This window comes from Myotis myotis, unplaced genomic scaffold (assembly GCF_014108235.1).
Source record: "Myotis myotis isolate mMyoMyo1 unplaced genomic scaffold, mMyoMyo1.p scaffold_m19_p_1, whole genome shotgun sequence".
NCBI lineage: Eukaryota > Metazoa > Chordata > Mammalia > Chiroptera > Vespertilionidae > Myotis > Myotis myotis.
The window spans coordinates 108,929,039-108,941,953 of NW_023416313.1; the positions used below are offsets into that span (position 1 = coordinate 108,929,039).

Here is a 12,915-nt window from a genome sequence, read left to right on the forward strand (position 1 = left end):
GGCAGGCAAGCAGGTGAGCAGTTGGGAGCCAGCAGTCTCGGATTGTGAGAGGGATGTCTGACTGCCCTGTAAGATTGGGCCTAAACCAGCAGTCAGACATCCCCCGAGGGGTCCCAGATTGGAGAGGGTGCAGGCTGGGCTGAGGGACACCTGCCCCCCAGTGCACAAATTTCATGCACCGGGCCTCTAGTGTGACATAAGAGTTCTGCTTTCCAAGTCATGAAAAAGTGATGAGTTAATGAAATAGAAATAATTGTAAACTATGGCTTGGTGATGGTGAGTCAAGGATTTAAAAGAATATGCTAGGAATGTGATATGTCAAGCCTTTTCCCCAGGTGGGTATGTATATGTGACTGGATTCTTTCCATGTAGAGCTGTGTGAACTTGGCCAATTCATATGAATGTATGACTCCCAGTCACTAAAAACTACTAACTTATCCAAATTATAAATCTAGTCACCTTCATTCTAGAGATTTAGTCACTAGAAAATGTCCATTATGTTCAATAAAATCTTTTTGTTGTGATGTTCATATATTTGCATATATTACCAGGCAGCCTATTTCCTTCTATTTTTTTTTTTTTTTAATTCTTACTCAAGGATATTTTTCCATTGATTTTTAGAGAGATTGGAAGGGAGGGAAGAGACAGAGAGAAACATTTGTTGTAATGTACCCCTCGAATCACACAAGGATGCCTCAAGAAGTTTTATTAAAGAGTCATATTTATTGCAAATCTGGGACTCTGAGGGGGCATTTCCCTCTCCCAGATCTCATAGTGTCCTCCCGAGCCCCAACACCAGACTTATATAGGCAAAGGTCACAAAGGTATTGATTACATCCCAGGGTTTGGAATGAGGAACCTGGTTTTCAAAAAGCAGTTTACAGAAGCAGAATTAGCATGTTATCTAAATTATAGTTTTGGGTCTCTGGATCACTGAGTTGACAAAAACACATTATCTAGAGCCCTTGGGTCTTGGGACCACTGAGTCAATAAGGACACATTATCTGGAGCCCTCTGACCTTGGGATAATTGTGCTGTCCTTCCCAGGTACAGAAGAATGTGCTTTCTAAGACCAGTATGACAACAACCAATGGGATATTCGCATTACAATCAATAGGGTATTTAATCGAATGGGATGATTTATATAATTCAGAAAATCAAAATAACTTTTCTATTATTAAACAAAACAAATAAGTACAGAAGCCAAACAGCAGGGTTAAAGTTAAACTATAGTTTCTACCTGAGATGATTGCTACCATACTTCACATAGATGTGAGAGATACACATGGTTTGGTTGCCTCCCACACATGCCCTTAATCAAGCCTGCAACCAAGGTACATGCCACTGAACAGAATTGAATCCGGGACCCTTCAGTCCACAGGCAGAAACTGTATCCACTGAGCCGAACCAGCTAGAGCTCCTTAATGACAATCTTGCAGGTTTCAAGGGAGCATAAAATACTATTCATGAGAGAAATAAATTTCCTGCTCAAATTAGGAAACATTTGGCAGATGAAGAGACTTTTGAAGTCTTTTGTAGTGTTGGCAGACATTTTCTATTTTAGATTTAATTAAGAATTTAAATATTTAATTTCCTTAGAAGTAGTCTTCTTAGTGTCCACATCCAGATACATTATGTTTATAAATAAAATTAGTGGCCTTGTAGGGTAGCAGAATATGCCATTCCAAAAATATGCCACTTTACCATTAAGAGTATTTTGAGCTGAATGCAATTGAAAAGAAGCAGATAAAAGAAAAACTGCCTACCCCTAAATGCATAAAAGCAGGAAAAAGTTTGCAAAGGGATCCCCTCTGCCCTCTTTACCAGGGAGGACAGGAGTTAATTATAAGAGAACTTTATATTTTATCAACCTGGAGACTGTGAAACCAAAATGTGGGGTTTGAGTCTGAGTTCTCATTGTCTCCTAAAATCAAAGAATGAAGTCATGGACAAAAAACGGTTAGTGGGACCAAAGTTTATTGAGAGAAGTCAGTCCTGGTGATCAGGGATTTTTGGACTGGAACACGCGGTGTTCTCCTGGGCAGGATGACTGGCTTCCCTAGATTCTTTGTATATAGGAGTCAAAGAATGACACGACAAATGGAAGATGGTATAGCAAAGGTGGAAATTTATTGAAGAACTAGAGGCCTGGTGCACAAAAGTTTGTGCACTCGGGGGAAGGAGGTCCCTCAGCCTGGCCTGTGCCTTCTCGCAGTCTGGGACCCCTCAGGGGTGACCACTTGCTGGCTTAGGCCTGCTCCCCGGGGGATTGGGTCTAAGATGGTAATCAGACATCCTTCTGGCAGCCCAGCAGCCCTTGGGGGATGTCCATTTGCCAGCGGGGAGCAGACCTAAGCTGCAGTCAGACATCCTTGCACTGCTGAGGAGGCAGGAGAGGCTCCCACCACCACTGCTATACTGGAAGCCGTCAGCCTGGCTTATGGCTGAGCAGAGCTCCCCCCTGTGAGAGCGCCCTGACCACCAGGGGGCAGCTACTGCATTGAGCGTCTGCCCCCTGGTGGTCAGTGTGTGTCATAGTGACCAGTCATTCCCAGTCTTTCTGCTGTTAGGGTCAGTTTGCACATAACCTTTTTACTATATAGGATAGAGGCCTAGTGCATGGGTAGGGGCCGACTGGTTTGCCCTGAAGGGTATCTCAGATCAGGGTGGGGTCCCGCTTGGGTGCCTGGCCAGTCTGGGTGAGGGACTGAGGGCCGTTTTCAGGCTGGCAGGCAACCGAAGGTCCCAGCCTCTTTTTTTTATTATTATTCTGGGATTGATTTACCTTCTATAGCTGTCACTGGAGCTGAGAGCCGGGTCCAGCTCTGAGGCCATTGCTGGCTGAAAGCAGGTATCTGGGGTTTGTTTAGCTTCTATAATTGCAACATTGTTGCTTAGACTGGAGCTCAGAGCTGGGCTGCGGCAGGAGGGGAACCTTGGCTTCCTCCATCACTGGAGCAAGCAAGCCTCATGTTCGCTTCAGCTGCTTGGCTGCCGGCCGCCATCTTGGTTGGCAGTTAATTTGCATATCACCCTGATTAGCCAATGGGAAGCATAGCGGAGGTATGGTTAATTACCATGTTTGTCTATTATTAGATAGGACTAGAGGCCCGGGGCACAAAAATTTGTGCACTCAGGGGGGGGGGATGGGGGTCCCTCAGCCCAGCCTGTGCCCTCTTGCAGTCTGGGACCCCTCAGGGGATGATCACCTGTTGGCTTAGACCCGCTCCCCGGGGGATTGGGCCTAAGATGGCAATCAGACATCCCTCTGGCAGCCCGGCAGCCCTTGGGGGATGTCCTCTTGCCAGCGGGGAGCAGGCCTAAACTGCAGTCGGACATCCTTAGCGCTGCTGAGGAGGTAGGAGAGGCTCCCACCACCACCACTGTACTGGCAGCCATCAGCCTGGCTTGTGGCTGAGCAGAGCCCTTCCCATGTGAGAGCGCCCTGACCACCAGAGGGCACCTCCTGCATTGAGCGTCTGCCCCCTGGTGGTCAGTGTGTGTCATAGTGACCAGTCATTCCCAGTCATTCTGCTGTTAGGGTCAGTTTACATATAACCCTTTTACTATATAGGATAGAGGCCTGGTGCATGGGTGGGGGCCAGCTGGTTTGCCCTGAAGGGTGTCTCAGATCAGGGTGGGGGTCCCACTTGGGTTCCTGGCCAGCCTGGGTGAGGGGCTGATGGTTGTTTTCAGCTGGTCACACCCCCTCAGGTTGGGGGTCCCCACTGGGGTGCCTGGCCAGTCTGGGTGAGGGACTAAGGGCCATTTTCAGGCAGGCCAAGCCTGCAACTGAAGCTCTCAACCTCTCCTTTTTTCCTTTTTTTTTTTTTATTCTGGGATTTATTTACCTTGTATGGCTGTCACTGGTACTGAGAGCCGGATTTAGCTCTGAGGCTCGGCCCCAGCTCCGAGACCTCAGCTGCTGAAAGCAGGTATCTGGGTTTGTTTGACTTCTATGATTGAAATACTTTTGCAGCTCCAGCTCTGTGGCCGGCTGGCTGAAAGCAGGTTTATGGGGTTTGTTTAGCTTCTATAATTCCAACATTGTTTCTTAGAGTAATGCTCAGAGGCAGGCAGCGGCAGGTGGGGAACCTTGGCTTCCTCCATCACTGGAGCAAGCAAGCCTCATGTTTGCTTCAGCTGCCTTGCTGCCAGCCCCTATCTTGGTTGGCAGTTAATGTGCATGGTAAGCGTGTCGGAGGTATGGTTAATTACCATGTTTGTCTATTATTAGATAGGATAAGTACAGACTCCCACGTGCGGAGGGGGAAAGAGTTCCCACCAAGTTCCTTTTTTCATGATTTATAAAGGCTGCAGATCTTTGTGCCTGATATACTCTCTGATTGGTCAATATTCCCTTTGATCTGGCCACTGTAGCAACTCCTGAGCTCAAAGGTCAAAGCTCACTTGGGATGTGTGAGGCCCTCCTCCCTAATTGTTCCCCCATTCCCTCTGGGCTTTCTTCCTCCTTTATTTTGTAAATACAGACCTTTTGTTACTTCCAGTTCCCTTGTCTTATGGAAATGTAACTGCTGCCTCTCCCAACTTCTCTGTCTTATGGAATTGTAACCTTTTCCAACTCTGTAGCCCTCTATTTTTTTCCATGGACCCTCTTAATTTAATAAATTCCCTAAATCTGCCTATTTCACCCCTAAAAATTCCCATTTCACTGGAAAAGGTGCAGCTGGGGTTCCAGGAGCAGCCCAGTGTCCAGAGCTTCCTTTTCATGTTATAGTCAGGTTTTAAAGTCTACTAGTCTTGCCATAACCGGTTTGGCTCAGTGGATAGAGCATCAGCCTGCAAGCTGAAGGGTCCTGGGTTTGATTCCAGGCAAGAGCATGTACCTTTTCTGCGGGCGCATCCCCAGTAGGGGGTGTGCAGGAGGCAGCTGATCAATGTTTCTCTCTCATCGATGTTTCTAATTCTCTATCCCTCTCCCTTCCTCTCTGTAAAAAATCAATAAAAAAATATATTTTTTAAAAAAGTCTACTAGTCCTTGTGTAGAGCCCTACATGGACAGAAGCCATGTGGGCACAGGGGATCCCGAGTTCCCCCATTCTCTGGACAGCCATAGGAGCCGCAAGTTTGCTGGGGAGGAGATGGGGAGAAAGCATACCCTTTTTAATATAGGGGGTAGATACAGCCTTGCTAGGTCCTGATTGGCCTTTTCAAAGAATTCTGCCTTAGCAACATCCTTGGGATTGGTTTATATGCCTTACTGCCTTGTTATTGATTATCTGCACATTGCCTGTCTTAGCAATATCAATACATTTTAAAGTTCATGTGCACACACTTCCTTTTCCACCCAGTTGGGTGCCTGAGTAACTTCACCTCACTGGGATCTCAGGTTTTATTTCCTTGCTCCCAAAGTCCTGATTCTTGCCTACCTAGCTTCCCTCTGTCTCAGCTGCACCAGGGGAATTTCCATAACAAACCTTGCTAAAACTAGCCCTTATCTATCACTAATTTTCCTTTTTCCTATATTTTCCTTTCCACAATTCACCACCTAAGAAATTCAAAGCCTTTTCTTTATCTTCTCACTTCTCTAGAAATTCACTATTCTTTTGGTAAGGTGCTATTGATAAGGAATTTTTGGACTGGAACCCGGATTCTTTGTCCACCAGAGTCAAAGAATGAATCCATGGACAGAATGTGATGGGGAAAATAAGACATTTTGGGGGGCCTAGCAATCTGAATCCTTGCCAGTAATCTAATGTACATTCTTGGTGGCCTATAATTAAGTCACTGTCCCTTTCTCCACAATCTGGTCTAGCAAGACCTGCTTACCTAATTACTTCCAATTTACAGAGGGGCCATAAATGAAGAATGTAACAGCTTAGCTACAGGGGAGTAACTGACATCACCCAGACAGGCATTTAGATACTGTAGGGCAGTAGAAAATTACCAGCCCTGCACGGGGAAGTGCAGACCTCGAAGCATTCACCAGGGATTTATAGCCCCGGACGCTGAGAACCGGATGAGGGAGTTAGGCTCTGATTAATTGTTAGGATAAGCTGGATGTGAGAGTACCAGGCAGGAGTGATAAACTCCCATGCCGTTAGGACACAGCACAGACCCCTTTGGAATTTCTTTGTTCCCCTTTTACTCCCTCCTGAGTGAGAAAATTTATAGTCTGGCCATCTGGCCCGGGGTCTTGGCTGGCAGGTCAAACTGACCTAACGAGCAGGATGTCTTGTCAGGTAATAACAAATGTCCCAGGAAGCCCCTGCCCGATGCGTGAACCCTCTTTGTCCTCGTTACCCCCACCCCTATTTTGAGTTGTGTATAAAAAGCTGTAACTGTAACCGCTCTCGGCTGCTTCCTGTGCGCGTCCTGCCGCGGCGGCAGCCCGGATTCGAATCTGTTAATAAAGAAACTCCCTCTCCAGATTGGCAAGGGAGAGGATCTGTTTCACCAAATTCTTGGTTTGCCGTAGTTTCCTGTCTCGCGGGTACTTTCTCCTTATAACAGATACAATCTAACTTTTCCATTCTAACTGACTCAGGAGGGGCTGTGGAAGCCCACCACAAAAGCCTGGTAGTTAGGAAACGGATAGAAAACAACGAAACTGAAGGGTATAAAGAGAAAGCTTCCCCATATTGGCTGACTCAGGATTTGGAGAACTGACCCCCTGAGTCACTGTACTAGAACATGTGAAGCATCTGAAAATAAATGGGTCTATCCTGAACCTCCAAGTACTCCTGTGTATTTTTTGTCTCCTGGTAAATTCTGTAACAAAGGTGGTATAGCAAAGGTGAAAATTTATTGAAGAATAAGTACAGATTCCCACATGGAGAGAGGGAAAGAGTCCCACAGAATGGACTCTCACGTAGTGAGGGGAAAGGGTCCCACTGAGTTCCTTTTCCTTATGGTTTATAAAGACTACAGATCCGGCCGGAGCTCCAGTGGCGCAATCGGTTAGCGCGCGGTACTTATAAGACTACAGATCCTTGTGCCTTGATATCCCCTCTGATTGGTCACTAGTCCCTTAGCCTGGTTACTAATAGTAACACCTGGACTCAAAGGTTCAAACCTCACATGGGACATATGAGGTTCTCCCCCTCCCTCCTTCCTTATTGTTCTCCTATTCCCTTTGAGTTTTCTTCTTCTCCTTCTGGATGAAGGGCTTCCTTCTCTTTATTTTGTAAATATAAACCTTTTGCTGTTCACAGCTCCCTCATTCTATGGAAATGTACCTGTTACAGCTTTTAGGCTTCCCTATTCTATGGAAATGTACCTTCTGCTTTTCTGTAGCCCTGTGCTTCTTCCATGGTCCCCTTTATTTCTAAAATTTTCTAAAACCTGTCTTTTCCACCCCTAAAAATTCCTGTTTCACTATTAAACCCCGATTCAAATCACCTCTTAGAGTTATTCATCTCTGGGTATTATCACATGTATGCATGACACACATGCTAATAAGTTGTTCATTTTTCTCTGGTTTCTATGTCTTTAATCCAAATACAGGATCCCAGTTAGAAAACCTAGAAGGCTAAAAGGGAAAATAATTTTTCTCTTCTACAGCCTTTTGGGAAAAAGTTATGTTTTTTAGGGTGTTATATTCTAAAACTGGCTTTATTTCTAGTTCAAGAAGAGGTAACTGTTACAAAATTTTAAAGGGTAGTAGTAAGGCTTCATTTGTTCACCTACTGGCTAATACTTGAGGTTTAATATTTAGTATTTTAGTTGAGCTAAAAGCCGTAATGGTCACTTAGGCTTTTATTATATAGATAAATTACATGAATTGATTTTGTTATGTTCGAATATCCTATTTTTAGCATAGGTATTGTGGATGAAAGGGGCCACATGCTGATCTGACAAGCTCAGGGGAGGCCTGCATGGCAGTCTTGCAAACTCAGAGACTTAAAGTAACCCAAAGGATGGTCTGAAATTAAACTTTAAAAGCATTTATGATGGGCAGTTACATCCTTGGCCAGTATCTTCACTGACAAGGTCAACCTTTACCTTAACTGAGCCTATCTGTCTTTTTGCATCTATGATAACATACCCTTGAAATGTCTGGGTAACTTGTAACTTCCCTTTTTCTGGAGCCCCTAGGGCACAACCAAATGTGCTGGGCACCAGGACAGATACAACAAATTCCTTCATTATCATGCTAATTGATCCTGCACCCACCTAAGTGTGTGTCCATCATTTTACTTTTTATCCAATCTCAGGGGTTTGCCCTGCTTTGCTCTATCCCTTCTCCTTAATCTATCACCAATGAATTTCATGTAACCTACCTACGACCCTCCTTTGATTGCAATGTATAAATACAGATGTAACCCTGCCATTCTCTGGAGCATTATCTCAATTTGTTAAGGTTCTGCTTCCTGGCATATGTGAACAGTTTGGCTCAAATAAACTCACAAAAATTCTTTACAGGTTCCAATGGTTTTTTTATGTTAACAGTATCTAGTTAGTGTTAATAAAGAGAGGGAACAAAAGGAATCAGACATTAAGTATAATAAACTAGGTAGCTGAATTGAAGAATAAGTCTGCTTCCCTAGGAAGTTGAAGCATTCATAGGCTTCTCAGGAGACCACTGCAGCCTCCACCCTCAGGACCTAATCCCTGAAGTGGCCAGGAAGGATGTCACAGGTAATTAGCTGGGATTACTCAGGGAGGAATAAAAACAGCAGAAGAAATTCCTGTTGAGCCATGTGCAATAGAAGCCAAGATGCCAACCATAAGGGAAAAGTGTCTATCCTGGGAAAAATATCAGATTAGTAAAGGGACCCAGAACCCAGAAGATCTAGGAGATTCATTGGTTAGGGGAGGGCCCAGCACAAGCTCATGAAGGATTGGGAAATTGATTGATTTGTTTGAAAGAGTACCTGTTCCATCCCAAGCCCAAGATATCAAAGTCTCTCTCTCTCTCTCTCTCTCTCTCTCTCTCTCTCTCTCTCTCTCTCTCTCTTTCTCTCCTGGTAAGACATATTGGTTTGTCCATCGTTTCACGCATTCTTTCTCCATAGAAGCCATGTGGGCCTAGTAGCCAGGTGGGCCCCAAGCAGAAGCTCCAAGTGCAAGCCTGGGTAGAGCAACACAGTGCCAACCGTAGTGCTTCAGGGAACAAGACCAAGCTAGCCAGATGGGGACAGAGTCTGAACTAGACTGACTCAATGGCACAGAATTTCTGCTTCCTGGTCTTTCTTCTGGTATTGAAGACAAGACTGGACTTCTTCCATAATGGGACAGAGCTGAACCCAGGACAGTTCTTTTTGTTTGCTTCAGCTTCAATAAATCTTACCACCAGACCTTATGCTCCCATGCATGGTCAACAAAATGCTTTTATCAAGACACCTCAAGGACCCCAATTCCACAAGCAACACTTATTTTTTTTTGGATTACTGCTGATTACATTTTCCTTTATTTTACTCAGGATTTTTCCTTCTAATCACTTGTTATTTTTTTCTTATATTATCATGTAATATTTATTCAAATGTTATACTAGATTCAAAAGGACTTGGAAAGCATTCTTTCATTTTCCACCCTCAAGAATTTTGTATAGAACTTAAGTGATTTATTCCTTAAAATTTTGGTAGACTTCACTGTAAAACCATTGAACCTCTTGTGTTTTTTTTTACTGGGCAGATCTTTAAATTCTGGCTCTATGACTTATATATTTGAATTCTTTGTAAATTTTGGTTAGTTGTGTTTATTTATGTATTTGTTCATTTTTTTTCTGTTTTGAATTTTTTAGTAATGTTTTTCATGATTCTATTTCTTCTGACTGTTTTTGTTAAGTTGTACTCTTTAAAAAAAAAGTCCTTAGCAAAATTTATGATTTTATTGGGATAAAGTTGTCCATAATATCCTCTTACTATAATTTTAACTTTTAGGATCTATAAGATGTCCATTTTTCATCCCTGATATTTAAAGATTGTGCTTTCTGCATTTGTTGATTAGTTTTTCTAGTCTATCACTTTGGTTCATCATTTCAAAGAAAGAATTTTTGCTTTGTTACTTCTCTTTTGTTTGTTTTCAAGTTTTTGATGTTGCAGATCATGCTCCCTGGGAAGTAGACTCCAAGTGAATTTGGCACCTTAGGTTGATTAGGTAGTGTTCTTGGAATTAACACCTACAGGGAAAGGATTGGGAGACAAAGAAATTGGGTTCTGGTTCTTTCACGACAAAGGCTTCAATCAGTCCCACAGAGCTCTGAAACTGGGATGGCTTTTCAGAGTTATGAGTTGATGTGATTGGGCCAGGACTTCATAGCCCTGGATCCACATTGTTGGATGCTTCAGGGAAGGGTGGAGGGAGACCTCTAGTGAGACTGTTCTACCACCCAGCAGCACTCCAGCAGCTCACAGAATGATTAGTTTAATAAAGGGGTGAAACACAACATCCAATTTAGAACTTAGAATATCTGCTTTTAAGATTCATTCTACTTGAGTCAACCTCCACATATGTGTTGAAAGCAGCAGCTTCTTTATGATTCTGATGGGCTTTCTTTTTTCTTTTCTTGGCTGGGTACAGTGAACTTTATTGATGGTGCACGACAAAACGGCTCCCTAGGCCCCTCCCCTTCTCCAGGGGGTCTGGGATAGAAACGGTGGTCAGGAGAGTCTCCGTGTGTCAGGGGATCGATCTGGGGCAGGGACTCCTCAGCAGCAGAGGGCCTCTCTTCCTCTTGCTGGGGCTGGTGGTTCAGGGGACTCTTACTCCTTGGAGGCCATGTGGACCATGAGGTCCACCACCCTGTTGCTGTAGCTGAATTCATTGTCATACCAGGAAACAAGCTTGACAGAGTGGTCATTGAGGGCAATGCCAGCCCCAACATCAAAGGCGGAGGAGTGGGTGTCATGTTAAAGTCGCAGGAGACCACCTGGTCCTCAGTATAGCCCAGGATACACTTGAGGGGGCCTTCTGATGCCTGCTTCACTACCTTCTTGATATCATCGTATTTGGCAGCTTTCTCCAGGCGGCAGGTTAGATCCACAATCGACACATTGGGGGTGGGGACATGGAAGGCCATGCCAGTGAGCTTCCCATTCAGCTCAGGGATGACCTTGCCCACAGCCTTGGCAGTGCCAGTAGAAGCAGGGATGATGTTCTGGGCAGCCCCTCGGCCATCACACCACAGCTTCCCAGAGGGGCCATCCACGGTCTTCTGGGTGGCAGTGATGGCATGGACTGTGGTCATGAGTCCCTCCACGATGCCAAAGTTGTCATGGATGACCTTGGCCAGGGGGGCCAAGCAGTTGGTGATACAGGAGGCATTGTTGACAATCTCGAGGGAGTTGTCATTCTTGTCATGGTTCACACCCATCACAAACATGTGGGCATCTGTAGAAGGGGTAGAAATGATGACCTTCTTGGCTCCACCCTTCAAATGAGCCCCTGCCTTCTCCCTGGTAGTGAAGACACCGGTGGGCTCCACAACATACTCAGCACAGCATCACCCCATTTGATGTTGGCGGGATCTCACTCCTGGAAGATGGAGATGGACTTTCCATTGATGACAAGCTTCCTGTTCTCAGCCTTGAATGTGCCTTTGAACTTGCCATGAGTAGAATCTTACTGGAACATGTAGGCCATGTAGTTGAGGTCAATGAAGGGGTCACTGATGGCAACAATATCAACTTTGCCAGAGTTAAAAGCAGCTCTGGCAATCAGGTGCCCAATGCGGCCAAATTGGTTCACTCTGACCTTCACCATTGTATCTCAGGGTTGTGGCTGGCACACCGCAGGAGGAAAGGCTGTCTGACGAACAGGAGGAGCAGAGAGCCGATGGGCTTTTTTATTCCTGTTGGTAACTCTTGAGAGGAAGGAAGCATAGTCATCAATTTTGCAGCAGAGCTTGAAGTTTCAACTGATACTCAGCATCACCCTCATTATCATGGACTGAATATTTGTGTTTCTAAAATTCATGTTGAAGATCCAAATATCCCAGTGTGATGGTATTCAGGGGTGGGGCCTTTGGGAGATAATTAGGGTCAGATGAGATAATCTTATGATGCCATTCATCTAATCTAATAAAAGAGAAACATGCAAATTGACTGCACCTCCACTACACCCCAAGCCACGCCCACCAGCCAATCAGAGCAACTATATGTAAATTAACCCACCAAGATGGCGGCTGGCAGCCACGGAGCTGGAGCAAGCAAAAGGCTTGGTTTCCCCGGTGATGGAGGAAGCCAAGCTTCCCGCCTGCCCTTGCCGGCTGTGGCCTCCGCTCAAAGCAACAAATTTTCAATTATAGAAGATAAATAAATCCCAAATACCTGCTTCCAGCCAGCCTCCACTGGGAGCTTGGATGTCTGGGGGCCATGGCCAGCCTGTAAACAGCCATCAGCACCTCACCCAGGATGGCCACACCCTCATGGGGTGAGGGTTCCCACTGAGGGGCTTGGCCAGCTTGAAAACAGCCATCAGCACCTCACCCAGACTGGCCAGGAACCCCAGCAGGAACCCCAACCCTGAAGGGGGTGTGGCCAACCTGAAAACGGCCCTCAGCTCCTCACCCAGACTGGCCAGGCACTCCAGCGGGGACCCTCACCCTGAAGGAGGTGTGGTCAGTCTGAAAACGGCCCTCAGCCCCTCACCCAGGCTGGCCAGCACCCCAGCGGGACTCCAACCCTGATCCTGGACACCCTTCCTATCCACCCTGCTCTGTTCGTGACAGGGGAAGACACCCCAACCCCCTGATCAGCCCTGCTCTGCGCCTGATAGGGGGGAGCTACCCAACCCCCTGATCAGCCCTGCTCTGTGTGTGACAGGGTGAAGCGCCCCAACAACCCCCCCCCCCACAGGCTCTGCTCTGTGTGTGATGGGGTAGAGCCATAACCTCCCCATCGGCCCTGCCCTGAGTGTGACAGTGGTGGCACCTCAACTCCCTGATCTGCCCTGCTCTGTGGGTGATAGAGGACAGTGCCCCAACCACCCCCCACGGGCCCTGCTCTGTGT

The 12,915-nt window shown here is 45.9% G+C and overlaps 1 pseudogene; it reads right to left on the reverse strand.

Annotated features, from left to right (window-relative positions):
• Window positions 1-10,667: 10,667 nt before the first annotated feature.
• LOC118674936 lies at window positions 10,668-11,667 on the reverse strand (annotated as a pseudogene).
• Window positions 11,668-12,915: the final 1,248 nt, after the last annotated feature.